We start from the raw sequence: 12,646 nt of genomic DNA on the forward strand, positions 1-12,646 counted from the left end.
TATTGCAACTCCTAACCTGTATGTGGAAGAAGTTGCAGAGGTTGTTGAAGTAAATGTGGCTTCAGTGTATCCTATTCAAAGGTCAGCTAGAACATGATGAGGCTAAAGGGGTAAATTTTAAGTCTGATGGAATATGGATCAGTCAAGTATTGACATTGAGCTTTGAGTGTTTCTATGCCACCCAGGTGAATAATAAGATTCTACATGTCTCTTCCTTGATAAAAAGTCACTCTGAGGCCAGGAAGGAGAAAATCAATCTCACAGAACCCAACTGCTGCCTTGTTCTTGTACTCACAATGTTAATATAAAATCTGGGAACACTAGCCTTAAAACATGGTTACATTAAAACAGTTACATTAGCTACAATTCTTCCCACTCTTCACCTGTAAGGCATCCATGTCATTCTCCCAGTTTCTCTCTGTCAATGACACTTTTCATTCTCGTGCTTCTGATAATTTTACTTTTTTTGTCAATCACAAATTTTACTCCATCATGGCTGTTGATGTCCATTCTATTTCATCCCTTTCCTTGCTTGAAATATGATGGAGTTGTCCTATCTCACCAACCTCCCAGTTAACAGGATCATTTCCATAATCTCCACCATCAAATAAACCTTTCCTATCCCTTCTCTTGCAGTATGCTGTCGGGCAACTACTTTGCACTGGTCCAATGTCCACTCTTGTATTACCCCCGACTCTTCCTGTGGCAGCCTGCCGTGGAAACCCAGACAATGTATGACATGGCATTTTCCTTCCAATATTCATGGTGTCAAGACAAAACAGCTATGTGTTTGCAATACTTTCAATTTACCTGTATAATATTCACTCTTGTAAATAAAGAGTAGGCATTTTTGGACCAAAATAAGGAAGGGATAGTGTTGAAACTTTGGAATGTGCTTTTGGATAGGTAATTTGGACCCAGCAATAATTAAAAATTGGTGATCTATTTCCAAGTCAGGATGGTATGTAATTTTAGAGGGGAGCCTGCAGGCAGTTATATTTCCACACCAATGCTACCTTTATTCTTCTGGGTGATAGAGATCACAGGTTGAGAAAGTCCTACCAGAGTAGCCTGGGAGATGGAGATCATGGGTTGAAGAAGTCCTACCAAAGTAACCTGGGTGATGGAGATCATGGGTGAGGAAGTCCTACCAGAGTCACCTGGGTGATGGAGATCATGGGTGAGGAAGTTCTACCAGAGTCGCCTGGGTGATGGAGTTCAGAAGTTAAGTAAGTCTTACCAGAGTAGCCTGGGTGATGGCGATCACAGGATAAGGAAGTCCTACCAGATTAACTTGGGTGATGGAGATTGCGAGTTGAGGAAGTCCTACCAGAGTAACTTGGGTGAATAATTGCAGTGTATTTTTCAGCCCTTGTGCAGAATCAGAATCAAAAATTATTATCATGAAAATGTCACAAAATATGTTGTTTTGTATTGCACAGTGCAAATATTGGTATAAATTACATTTCAAAATGAATAAATAATGTTAAAAAAAGAGAAAGTGAGGAAGTGTCTGTGGTTCATTGCCCATTCAGAAATCTGATGACAGAAGGGAAGAAGCTGTCCTTGTGCCATTGGGTGCTTGTCATGTAGCTCCTTCCTGATGGTAGCTGTGTGAAGAGGGCATGGTTTGGGCAGTGGAAGTCCTTGAGGAGAGAGGCTGGTTTTTAAGACACCAACTTTTGTATATGTTCTCAAGAGGGTGAAGACTGATGCCCTGATGTTGCTGGTCAAGTTTTTTTCCTGTCCTGTGCATTGGTGCCTCCATACCACCCAGTGATGCAACCAGTCAGAATGTTCGCCACAGTACAGCTGTAGAAATTTTCGAGAGACTTTGATGAGATACCAAATCTCCTCAAACTCCTCACAAAGAATAGCCGCTGCTGAATCTTCTACATTATTGCATCAGTGATAGATGGAGTCCTAATCAAGTGCGCTGCTTTATCCTGGATGGTGATGAGATTCTTGAGTTGTTGTAACTGTGTTCATCCAAGCAAGTGGAGAATATTCTGCCTGTTCCTGACTTTTTCCTTTTAGTTAGTGGAAAACCTTAATGTGAGGTGCTCTCTACATAGCTAGCTGCTGGGCTGCTCTTGTATTCACATTAGAACTCATGTTCATTGTGACCCCAACATTTTGATTATGGGGAATTCAATGATGGTAATGCCATCAAAAGCTAAGAACAGGTGGATCGATTTTCTTTTGTTGCTTAACACTTTCATGGTGCAAGTGGTACTTTCCACTTATCTGGCATTGCTTGAATATTGATTTGGTCTTGCTGCATGCAGGTAGAGTTTACTTTTTTTTGCTGAGGACCTGCAAATAGAATTAATCATTCTGTGATCATTAATGAATGGTCGCTATCTGACCTTATGAAGGAAGAAAATTAATTGATGGAGCAGCTGAAAATGATCAGGTTTAGAACCCTGCCCTGAGGAACTCATGGAGTAAGGTCCTGGAGAGGAAAGATTGACCTTCATTAAACACAGTTGTCTTACCTTTCATGAAATAAGACTATAGCCATTGGAATATTTTCCTCTTGAGACACATTGATCAATTTTGCCAGGGCTACCTTGATGAAATACATGGAAAATTTTACTTTGGTGTCAAGGGTCCTTGCTTTAATCTTATCTTTTGAGGTGCAATACTCATTAACACACCTCCTTCTCTTTTGCAGGATTCATGCAAAATCATAGGATATAGGAGCAACAGAAGCCAGTTGAACTCTTGTACCTCTTCATCATTCAATACAATCATGGCCAATCTTTTAGCCCAATGCTACATTTAATCTTGTATCCTTTTATTGCCTTGATATCGAAAAATATTTGGATCTCTCTTTTTGATATGCTCAGTGACTGAGCTTCCTTAGCCCTCTTGGAAAGTGAATTCCAAACATTCATAATCACTGGGTGAAGAAATTCTTTTTGGCCTCTCTCATGAATGGCTGACCCCCACCCCCCCCCCCCCCCAACCCTGAGACTATGACTCCAGGTCCTAGACAGCCCAGCCAGGAGGAGGCAACAATTCTATGCATCTCTCTTTTTGATATGCTCAGTGACTGAGCTTCCTTAGCCCTCTTGGAAAGTGAATTCCAAACATTCATAATCACTGGGTGAAGAAATTCTTTTTGGCCTCTCTCATGAATGGCTGAGCCCCACCCCCCCAACCCTGAGACTATGACTCCAGGTCCTAGACAGCCCAGCCAGGAGGAGGCAACAATTCTATGCATCTCTCTTTTTGATATGCTCAGTGACTGAGCTTCCTTAGCCCTCTTGGAAAGTGAATTCCAAACATTCATAATCACTGGGTGAAGAAATCCTTTTTGGCCTCTCTCATGAATGGCTGACCCCCACCCCCCCCCCCCCCCAACCCTGAGACTATGACTCCAGGTCCTAGACAGCCCAGCCAGGAGGAGGCAACAATTCTATGTATCTCTCTTTTTGATATGCTCAATGACTGACCTTCCTTAGCCCTCTTGGAAAGTGAATTCCAAACATTCATAATCACTGGGTGAAGAAATTCTTTTTGGCCTCTCTCATGAATGGCTGACCCCCACCCCCCCAACCCTGAGACTATGACTCCAGGTCCTATCTGTTTATCTTTCCTCATATAACATATTAATCATAATCAATTCATTTTGACAATAGACAATAGGTGCTGGAGTAGTCCAATTGGCCCGTCGAGCCAGCACCGCCATTTATCGGATCTTGGCTGATCTTTCTTTTTCAATAACTAATCCCAGCGTTATCCCCATAACCCTTAACTCCCCTGACCACAAGAGCCTTATCCAACTCTCTCTTAAATCTATCCACCAAATCTGCCCCCACTACCCTCTGTGACAATGCATTCCACAGATCCACAACTCTCTGGGTAAAAAAAAAACTCCTCATTTCTCTTTTAAATGGCCTTCCCTATATTCTTAAACGATGCCCTCTAGTCCTAGTCTCTCCCATCATTGGGAACATGTACTCTGATTTCACCCTGTCAAGCCCTTTGATAATCCTAAATACCTCAATCATGTCTCCCCTCATCCTTCTAAATTCCATCGCATATAATCCAAGTCTTTCAAACCTATTCGCGTATGATAATCCTGCCATCCCGGGAACTAACCTGGTAAATCTGCGCTGCACTCCCTCTATAGCAAGTATGTCCTTTCTTAAATAAGGGGACCAGAACTGGATGCAGTACTCCAGGTGAGGTCTCACCAGGGCCCTGTACAACTGCAAGAAGGCTTCTCTAGTCCTATACTCCAATCCCCTCTTTATGAAAGCCAACATTCCGCTCGTCTTCTTCACCGCTTGCTGAACCTGTATGCTAGCTTTCAATGACTGGTGAACAAGTACACCCAGATCCCTTTGCATTACCCCACTCCCCAGTTTAACGCCATTTAAATAATACTCTGCTCTTTTACTTTTGCCTGCAAAATGGACAACCTCGCATTTACTCACATTAAACCCCATCTGCCAATTCTCTGCCCACTCCCCTAACCTCTCCAAGTCCCCCTGCAATTTCCTGACATCCTCCTCGCACTTCACACTACCACCCAGTTTAATGTCATCTGCGAATTTGCATATGTAGTTATTAATCCCCTCATCCAAATCATTTACATAAATGATAAACAACTGAGGACCCAATACCAATCCCTATGGGACCCCACTCATCACATCCTGTCATCCAGAAAATGACCCGTTTATCCCAACTCTTTGTTTCCTATTTTTCAACCAATTATCTATCCATGACAACACCCTACCCCCAATACCATGCACCTTGATTTTGCTAACTAGCCTCCTGTGTGGGACCTTATCAAAGGCTTTCTGGAAGTCCAAGTACACCACATCCACTGGCTCTCCCGAGACCACCCTCCTTGTTATGTCCTTGAAAAATTCCAGGAGATTAGTCAAACAAGATTTTCCTTTAAGGAACCCATGCTGATGAGCACCGATACTATCATTCCTTCCTAAGTGTTCTGCTATTTTTCTTTTAATGATGGATTCCAATATCTTCCCCTCCACCGACGTCAGGTCTATAATTTCCTGTATTCTCTCTCCCTCCCTCCCTTCTTAAAAAGTGGTACTACATCAGCCACTCTCCAATCTACAGGCATTTCCCCCGAATCTAAAGAACTGTAGAAAATGTCGACCAGTGCTTCCACAATTTCCAGAGCAACCTCTCTAAACTCCCTGGGATGCAGCCCATCAGGCCCAGGGGACTTATCAGGCCTCAGTTCTAACAATTTACCCACAACCACCTGCTTCTGGATCTGGATCTCCATCAGATTCTCCATTTCCTTGGGTAATTTCACCAAGCCCCTAGATACTGCTTGACCCCTACCACTTACCTGATCATAACCTATATCCTCCTTGGTGAAAACAGATGTAAAGTATTTGTTAAATTCCTCAGCCATCTCCATGTTTCCATTGATAATTTCACCTTTCTCCATTTTTAAGGGCCAAATTTTGGCCCTAACCAATTTCTTCCTTTTAAATAACTGAAGAAGCTTTTGCTATCCCATTTTATATTACTTGCCAATGTATTCTCGTACTTCATTTTCCCCTCCCGAGTGACTTTTTAAAGACTTCCCAATCTTCTAACCTTCCACTCTGCTTTGCCATCTTATACTTATTTCTTTTTAGACCTGATACTGCACTTGATTTCCTTTGTCAACCACGGCTGCCATTTGCTCTTCTTAGAGCCTTTCCTCCTCTTTGGACTGAATATATTCTGAATCCTGTGAAAAATGTCTAGAAATACCTGCCATTTTTGCCCAGTTTCCTCTCAGCTAGAATGTCCTTCCATTTTATTTTGGTTAGCTCCTCCTTCCTCCCTCATTTTCAGAAGTTGATTCTAACATTCAGCCACTCTAAAACAGTGCTTATATTCAGTCAAAATGAATGCAAATGCATCTCCTCAGTGCATAAATATTGTATAATAAATAGTATTTTCTACCTACAATGGTAAATTTTAAACTGGAGAATTCAGAAATGTTTATATTTCCCAAACAATGAAAGTATTATTGCACCTTCAAGGTCACTTCTGCAACAGAATTCCAAAAGGTTAGTTTTATTGTCTAAAAGCAGCAATTAGTATATTTTATTATAACCTTGAACTTAAAATGGAAACAACACAGAAAGCGTTTGTGTGTGTGCGTGTGTGTGTGTGCGTGTGTGTGTGTGCGTGTGTGTGTGTGCGTGTGTGTGTGTGCGTGTGTGCGTGTGTGTGTGCGTGTGTGTGTGCGTGTGTGTGTGCGTGTGTGTGTGCGTGTGTGTGTGCGTGTGTGTGTGCGTGTGTGTGTGCGTGTGTGTGTGCGTGTGTGTGTGCGTGTGTGTGTGCGTGTGTGTGTGCGTGTGTGTGTGCGTGTGTGTGTGCGAGTGTGAGCGAGTGTGTGTGAGCGAGTGTGTGTGAGCGAGTGTGTGTGAGCGAGTGTGTGTGAGCGAGTGTGTGTGAGCGAGTGTGTGTGAGCGAGTGTGTGTGAGCGAGTGTGTGTGAGCGAGTGTGTGTGAGCGAGTGTGTGTGAGCGAGTGTGTGTGAGCGAGTGTGTGTGAGCGAGTGTGTGTGAGCGAGTGTGTGTGAGCGAGTGTGTGTGAGCGAGTGTGTGTGAGCGAGTGTGTGTGAGCGAGTGTGTGTGAGCGAGTGTGTGTGAGCGAGTGTGTGTGAGCGAGTGTGTGTGAGCGAGTGTGTGTGAGCGAGTGTGTGTGAGCGAGTGTGTGTGTGTGTTTGTGTGTGTGTGTGTTGGAGTAAACTCAGTGTCTCCTCTCTCCCTTTATCTGCCTGTGTATGCTGTGAAAGCTATGTTTTCTCTCTTTCTTTCTTCCCATGCATAAATGCACATGTGTACATGTGTGTGGATATGTGTGAGGGAGAGGGAGAAAATTGTTTTAAGTTAAATTTAAGTTTATTTGTCACAAGATTCCTAGAACAGTGAGAAGGATTCTTCTGTGAGCAGAACTTAAGATGGAAACATGAGGCTGTATAAAGAGCACAACAGTGTGTAAGATTGCAATAAGAAGACAGATCAATTAGCACCAAGCAAGGGCAGAAAAATAACACTATTGTGGGATTCATTCAATAGCCTGCTGGCTGCAGGGAAGAAACTGTCTTTAAGCCTACTGGTGAGTCCTTTCACACTCATAAGCTTTCTCTCCAAAGAGAAGAAGAATAAGGGAGTGTGTCCAGTGTGTAATTGGTTCCTCAATATATTGGCTGCTTTTCCTAGGCAGTGGAGGATATAACTAATCTATGGAGAGAATGTTTTGAGCCACACTCACTACTTTCTGTAGCTGTTCTAAACATGAGCAGAGCAGTTGCCATATCATGCTGTAATGCATCCAGAAAGTAAGCTTTTGATGGTGTACTTGTAGAATTTGTTGAGGGAAAAGGGGTGACATGCCGAACCTCAAAGAAAGTAGCATCATTGATATGTCTTCTTGACCATTGCATCAATGTGTTTATCGTAGGTCAGGTGATTGGAAATATTTATTCCTTGGAACTTGAAGCTATCTATACTTTAGACTTCAGGATCATTAGCATGAACGGTGGTGTGGGCTCTGCCTCTTTCCTGCAGTCAATAAACATCTCCTTCATCTTATCGACATATTGAGAGGTTGTTATCGTGTCACCAGATCTTCCAGAAGTTTGCTGTATTTACTGTCACTTGTTTATCCGTCCTCCTTCCCCACCCTCACCCCTGTCCCCTATCTATTCTGAGGGGGTTGGGGGGGAAGAGAAGAGAGAGAGAGAGGAGAGAGAGAGAGAGAGAAGAGAGAGAGAGAGGAGAGGAGAGAGAAGAGAGAGAGAGGAGAGAGAGAGGAGAGAGAGAAGAGAGAGAGAAGAGAGAGAGAAGAGAGAGAGAAGAGAGAGAAGAGAGAGAGAAGAGAGAGAGAGAGGGAAGAGAGAGAGGGAAGAGAGAGAGGAGAGAGGGGAGAGAGGGGAGAGGGGAGAGGGGAGAGAGGAGAGAGGGGAGAGGGGAGAGAGGGGAGAGGGGAGAGAGGGGAGAGAGGGGAGAGAGGGGAGAGAGGGGAGAGGGGAGAGAGGGGAGAGGGGAGAGAGGGGAGAGAGGGGAGAGGGGAGAGAGGGGAGAGAGGGGAGAGGGGAGAGGGGGAGAGGGGAGAGGGGAGAGAGGGGAGAGAGGGGAGAGAGGGGAGAGAGGGGAGAGGGGAGAGGGGAGAGAGGGGAGAGGGGAGAGAGGGGAGAGGGGAGAGAGGAGAGAGGGGAGAGGGAGAGGGGAGAGAGGAGAGAGGGGAGAGGGGAGAGAGGGGAGAGGGGAGAGAGGGGAGAGAGGGGAGAGAGGGGAGAGAGGGGAGAGGGGAGAGAGGGGAGAGGGGAGAGAGGGGAGAGAGGGGAGAGGGGAGAGAGGGGAGAGGGGAGAGAGGGGAGAGAGGGGAGAGGGGAGAAGGGAGAGAGGGGAGAGGGGAGAGGGGAGAGGGGAGAGGGGAGAGAGGGGAGAGGGGAGAGAGGGGAGAGAGGGGAGAGAGGGGAGAGGGGGGAGAGGGGAGAGGGGGGAGAGGGGGAAGAGGGGAGAGGGGGGAGAGGGGGGAGAGGGGAGAGGGGAGAGGGGGGAGGGGGGAGAGGGGAGAGAGGGGAGAGAGGGGAGAGAGGGGAGAGAGGGGAGAGAGGGGAGAGAGGGAGAGAGGGAGAGAGGGAGAGAGGGGAGAGAGGGGGGAGAGGGGAGAGGGGAGAGAGGGGAGAGGAGAGAGGGGAGAGGGAGAGAGAAGAGAGGGGAGAGGGGAGAGAGAGAGAGAGAGAGAGAATGAACAGATAAAAAGTACAATTTATTTCCACTAATTAAAGCCTGATAATTTCACCAGAACGCTGGAGAAAGTGGATGGGAGTTAGATTAATATTACATTCATAAAATCAATCTGTCATCTATGTAGTCAATCGGCTGTGTTCAATCATACTCATTCTACTTGGAAACAGAAATTCTACATTCTACTACTTTTCAGGTAGCAGAAATTCACCAGGATGTTGTCTGGGATGGACCGTTTCTGTTCTGACAAGAGACTGGATAGGCTGTATTTGTTTTCTCAGGATCAGAGAAGGACGCTGGGGCAACCTGGCAGAGGTGTACTAAATTATGATAGGGAGAGATAGGGCAGATTTCTTAATCGAGGTGTGTCTAAAATTATGAGGGCATAGCTTTAGGTGAAGAGGGAAATCAGCAGAAGAAAATTTTCACCCATTTTCACCCATTAACACTGCCTAAATGGGAAGTGGGTTCAGGTGCTGTCAAAACATTGAAGGTGACAGAGCATATACTGGTAATGGGATAGTATAGATGGGTACTTGATGGTCAGCTGGGTTAGAGAGCACTCAAGGGCCTTTTCTGTGCTGTAGGGTGCTCTGACTCTATGCTCATAAGGAAATTCAACCCTTGTTATTTTACAAAATTTTCACCCTGTAGAGCAGTATTACAGTAATTAACATACTTCTACTGTGTGATTTTTCAATCTCATTGGTCTGAAGACATCAATTCTTATTTATTCATGAAGTACAGTAGCTAGGTTTTACTAACTCTGTCTTTCCTGACACAGAAAGTTTCATCCTCACTGACATCCATGACCTTCTGTGATCTCAAATACAACGTTCATTTCCTTGACTGTTTTGTCTGTGAAGGTCAAGGTCATGGTCATTCTTGGCTTCTGAGCTTCAGGATCATTGCAGACTACCGCTGCTTACTTCTCCCACATGTGACAGTTTGCTACTCACTGGTCACCTAAAGAAAATAACCCTTCATTTATATTTCAGCTCCCGGAAGAAGGGATTTGCCTGCAGTTTATATTTCCCCAAATATAGTCATTCATAAATGTAATTAATGTATTTGCGGAATTTGCTCTCAAAAGTGCCTGACTGTAATCTCAACACAGAGGACATCCATTCAGTGGATACTGTTTTTTACCAGCTGTTTAGTTCCCTCTAATTCCTTTGGAGCACTCTTCCATTCCCTTCCCATCATTGCAGTATGCAAGTCTCCATTCGCTTTCTCATATGTCCCTTCAAACCATGGTTACAGAGATTGCACCTGAGAGATTAAATGTCAGCCACTGATGAGTTTGCACAAGAGATCAAAAGGGGATCCTGTAAGGCTGCTCTATGCAAATAAAAATGGAAGATCTCAGGCTTTGATTAACTCTTTCAAGTGCATCTAATCTGATGTGCAAATTTTTCTGGTCTTACTCAGCAGCATAACATTTGTGTTCTTTAATGAGAAATAATTTCATTGTTTTTTGGGAGTAAATTGCAGTTGAAGCTTCACCACATCACAATTTTTACATCCAATTAAAAACAACAATGGAAATTAGCACTGAAAGAAAGACTTGCATTTGAATTGTACCTCTCATCCTCATGTGCCTGATGTGTTTCATAGGCACTAGATTGTATTTGAAGTTGATTTTACTGTTATGAATAAATATAGTAAAGTTATATAGATATAAAATACAAAACAATAATGTGATAGATAAATTAATTCAATCTGTTTTGGAACATTGGAAGATGCCAGATTGGTGGAACTTCCTCACCAATGCCCTTTTTAATAATTCAATGTTCAGCTGTTTCAAATGACGAGACATTGCACTATTTTGCAGTCTTGCATTCTGTTCCGAGACCAGCTTCAGAGTTGAATTGGAAGGTCGGGTGGTTGGGGATAGTGGCGTTGCCAAGTAATTGATTGCTACCATCTCAATTGAGCCTGTATTGTAACCAGTTTGTGAAAGAGCAATCATTAGATCCTAGCATTGCTAGTTATGGGAATGAGAGAAAAATCAGAGGAGCTCATGAACGATAGGTTGGAGAAAGGGGAGGAGAGTTAGGTGTGGTGATGGTTGAAACTGAGAATTGGATGTGTTGACTGCAGATCAGAGAATTGGCAGACCAGTGCCTGAGTCTAAGGGCATTGTGTCGTTTTCAAGATTGAAGGTCCAGTGTGAAAAGGCCAGATGAAAGGCTCAAAATTGACTAACTTTAATCTTGTGCTGGAATGACCTAGTTGTCCAAGTTCCTCTGCAGACTCCAAAAAATAAAGGTGTTGCACAGAGAATTATATCATCCCTTGCACTCCAGATCAACAAAGTGTGGTAGGGTGCTGTGCTGGTTTATGCCTGGACGCCTTGTTGATTTTCCTGAGTTACCTGAAATGCCCAGAAATAGTTATTATGGTTGTTACTTCTTTTCATTTCAAGTACATAAAAAAGAAAAAGAAAATTACATTGCTAAATCTTTAGCCAAATAAATTGTTCCACAAATTTACAACATGTGGTTCTGAACATCAGTTGAAGATTGAGTGGTAGATTTGAAATAGATATAAAGGATTTCCAGAAATAGAATATAGATGATCAATTTAGATAAATTTAAATTTTAGACATACAGTTTGGTAACAGGCCCTTTTGGCCAATGACCCGATGCCGCCCCATTACACCCAATTTACCTGCAACATCTAGAATGTTTTGAATGATGAAAGGAAACTGGACCCCCTAGGGAAAACCCATGTAGACATGTGGAGAACAAACAAACTCTTTACAGACAGTGTGGGATTTGAACCCAAGTCCCGGTCGCTGCAGTTGTAACAGTGTTGCACTAATCGCTACGCTAACCATACCATCCAGAGATTGTTTAATTGGAAAGGAATATAGTGTCATTTTTATATATAGATCACTTTTAAAATTTTTAGTGAGTTGTTTAGTCTCCAGAAAAGTGTAGAAGAAAGTTGAAAGACAATGAGATTCTAATATTGTAGTGTAGATAAAAGCTCACACTCGACTGGAGGGAAAATTATTACTTTTATTAGCTTATAACACAGGTAGAGTTCATGAACAAGCTCAGAGGGGTTCAGGGTTTAGGTGGGAAACCAGGGTTATATATGGGCTCCCAGGGGGAGGAGCCGGGAGGCGGGATCAGTCGTCAGTACAGGACACCGCTAGTGAATCCCAGTTCACTACATTCACCCCCTCCTTCAGGATTAAGGGTCTGTGGATGAAGAGAACAAGGATCAGAATTCGGTAATAGACACAGAAGAGAAATATTTACAATACTATTTACAGATTCAGGCAGTCCAGGGGCCTGGAGGTCCTGATGGAGCGCCTTAGCACCGGAGGTCCTTGGGCTCCTTAAGTCTCCTGGTCCACCTGTGATGGCAGTGTAGTGGGCAGGGGCTCTGGCTCAATGATAGAGTGGGGTTCACTCTCCTCCTGAACTGGGTCCCCTAAGGCTCTAAGCGGGGGTGAGGAGAAAAAGTTTGGTAACTCGTGGGGCACATGAGGCAACGGATCCCCTGTTCTGGCAGGTGCCAGGTCCCTGATGGAGACGGTGTACTCCCTACCATCTGGGTACTCCAAGTAGGCATACGAGGGGTTAGCATGGAGCAATTTCACCCTTTCAACCAGGGGGTTGGTCTTGCTTCACCTCGCGTGCTTCTTGAGAAGAACTGGACCAGGACTACTGAGCCAGGCTGGGAGTGTTGTCCATGATGCCGACCTTCTGTCAAATGTAAACATGAGCTCATGAGGAGTAGCACTGGTAGAAGTGTAGAGTAGTGACTGAATTGAGTGGACCACTATGCGGAGGATGTCCTGCCAGCGTGAGTTTGGAAGGCCTTTTTGCTTCAGGGCAAGTTTGATAGCCTTCCAGATCGTGGCGTTCTCTTTTTCAACCTGCC

General features: G+C 44.2%; 1 long non-coding RNA gene across 4 annotated transcripts in view; it reads left to right on the forward strand.

The window, feature by feature from the left end:
• Positions 1 to 12,646, forward strand: part of LOC138760570 (uncharacterized) — a 66,107-nt gene that overhangs the window by 20,598 nt on the left and 32,863 nt on the right. For 3 of the 4 annotated variants that reach the window (XR_011355712.1, XR_011355709.1, XR_011355711.1), the window contains exon 4: positions 2,678 to 6,053. The exons of the other annotated variant lie outside the window; for it this stretch is intronic. This is a non-coding gene — a long non-coding RNA (uncharacterized lncRNA). The remainder of the gene's footprint in view (positions 1 to 2,677; positions 6,054 to 12,646) is intronic. 4 annotated transcript variants of the gene reach the window in all.

Source organism: Narcine bancroftii, chromosome 4 (genome assembly GCF_036971445.1).
Source record: "Narcine bancroftii isolate sNarBan1 chromosome 4, sNarBan1.hap1, whole genome shotgun sequence".
Taxonomy (NCBI): domain Eukaryota; kingdom Metazoa; phylum Chordata; class Chondrichthyes; order Torpediniformes; family Narcinidae; genus Narcine; species Narcine bancroftii.